The following is a 2,500-nucleotide window of genomic DNA, read 5'->3' on the forward strand; positions in this document are numbered from 1 at the left end:
GACCGGTTGAGATAAGCATTTTAAGCATACAAACACTTTATTGGAACTTTTGATACAAAAACAAGGTACGTACATGTAGGTTGTACCAACATGGACATCTATGAACGCGTACGCTCGGGCTGCGCCCTCCGTCTTGTACTTTCCTGATCGGTACACAGTTTTGGTGCACTGCTATTCCGACCGGCAACTTGTACCAACATATACATCCATGAACGCGTAAGTAGTGTACTTTCCCTGATCGGTACACACTGTTGGTGCACGGCATAAGAAAAGAGCTAAAATGGTCAAACTCAATCCATTTCAACAATAGATAGTCGATAGTAGCTGTGCCGATGAAGTAGGGCACGATGCAAGTTAATGTTGTTTAATGAATAACATGTCCGCCATACATTTCAGTACAAAATTGCTCGGTCAGACCTACAAAGTGCTATATCTCGAATACGAGGCGTCGGACTGGGGGGTTGTAGAACAATTTTAAGTTCGTCTAATGATTCTACATCCGATTCTGGATAGCGGTTTTTGACCACTTTTCAATATTTTGTGACACCCCGAACCTAGGGGCAGCTCCTAGCTTTTTCAAAAATGTGCACCGAACGGGCCGGAGAGCTCGTGTGGCTCAAAACATGTTTTTCGCTAAAACACCTCAAAACGTGTAAGGAACGCACCCTAGATGATGAAAAGTGCAATCAGAATGTCAATCGACAACTTTGTTGGGGGTACCATTTTACTCTACGGGCCAGTAGCTTAGGCGCGCCAACAGCGCTTTCCTTTCGGGTTCCCATTTTTGCCCTCCTGGGATTATGATCATTTGTTCATTGCCTACTATAGGGAGGGTACCTTGCTACGAGGTCAAACATGAAGATTGCACCAAATCGTAGTTTTACCTCTATTTAGTCGTAGGAGCATGGTTTGCAGTGGCAGTGGGTCATTAAGCCCCCGTTTGGGTCATACGTCCCCTCCGCGATAAAAATCGTCGTATGCCTATAGTCCGAACTAATGAAGCAAAAGTGGTGTCTGGTGGGCTCTGCCGATGATTTTAACCTATGATTTTGAGCTTCCACCCTATCAAAACGTTCCTGGAGCAGTACATCACGGGTCTACGGACCCAAAGACTTCGTCGTGATGGTTTCTAGTAAAAAGTTGTAACAGCTAAGGGTTTTGAATACGCGTATATTAACCATTGCTTGAAACTAAGCTTCGTTGTCTTTAAACTCTGCAAGACCAATCGAACTTCTTAGGGAAACCCGAAGGATTCACGCTAAGCTCGATGAGCTATAATGGGTAGTGGTGCATGATCTGGTGTTCCTTGGATCTAATCCAATGAATAAATTTATGAGGGTATATATGGTGCAGGGCACAAAGCGTGATGAAACCGGGTCTCCCTACCAAATGTGGCATATTTTTTTCCTGAGCGAAGCTCAGACCCACGTAGGGGAGAGCGAAGTGGAACTTAAATGTTCTATGCAGCAAATGTTCGCCATGCGGATAAACAAGTTGGAATAGTTCAATGTAGTGTAATGCAAACACGAATCGCAAATAACGATACGGGACCCAGAAGCAATTCTGCGGATCCCTCGGGGAGTGGTGAGTTGATATAAATTAGAGGTGAAAGTCCAAGTTGTTCAAGCTCCGGCTCGGCAGCCGATACGAGGTTCCTGTTGGGCTTTGTACATCGCGCAGAGGCGCCGTTCGGTTCTAACAATGATTCCCGCCACCATGTTCCATGCGTGCAGAGATCCGTTAGAGCTCGTTCAATGTGTCCCGCCGTGATTACGAAAAGTCCAACAGTTGACCAAGTTGGGGGTGCGTCAAGTAAACGCGCAGAGATGCCGTTCGGTTTAGAGCAATGTCTCCCGTATCACGTTGGAGTTCTTCCACTAGTGCAGAGATCGCTGAACCGTTCAATGTGTCCCGTCGTGGTGTGCTTGTACCGAACACTTAGGATACACCATGCTTTGTTGGTTTGGGATAGGGTGGTCGCGCAACTGCCTCCACGCCGCAAAGTGCCAGTTCGGATTGAAGGTCAACTTTAGCCGTTCAATGCATCAGTCGGTGGGTGTTCAGATGGCATCACAACTTCCCTAGGTGCTTAAGTTGGTTGGGTTGTAAAACATGTGCACATGCGCAGAGTATCGTGCGTACTAGCAAAGTCTCCCGTCACGGTGGTTATGAATGAGTTCCATTCAGTGCAGAGATCGTTAGTGCGTGCAATGTGTACCAGTCGATGTGTCGTACCGGAATACAACCCGCTTAGAGGCCCGTCGCTCGAAGAGGACAAGCAAGAGTGCGCAGAGTGCCGTACTGGCCTAGCAATGTCTCCAGACAGACGTAGGAACACCCGACGCAGTGCAGAGAGTAGATCCGCTAGCCGTGTGCAATGCATCCGACGTTGTCTGCTTGTGCAGTCTATCGAGTGGCGCCAACGACGCTCCGGCGTCACAGAACAAATCTCGGTGGTCACGGGGACTTGCGCCTCGCGTGATCAAGAGTGTAGTTCGTG

This window comes from Anopheles arabiensis (assembly GCF_016920715.1).
Source record: "Anopheles arabiensis isolate DONGOLA chromosome X unlocalized genomic scaffold, AaraD3 X_pericentromeric_contig0019, whole genome shotgun sequence".
Taxonomy (NCBI): Eukaryota; Metazoa; Arthropoda; class Insecta; order Diptera; family Culicidae; genus Anopheles; species Anopheles arabiensis.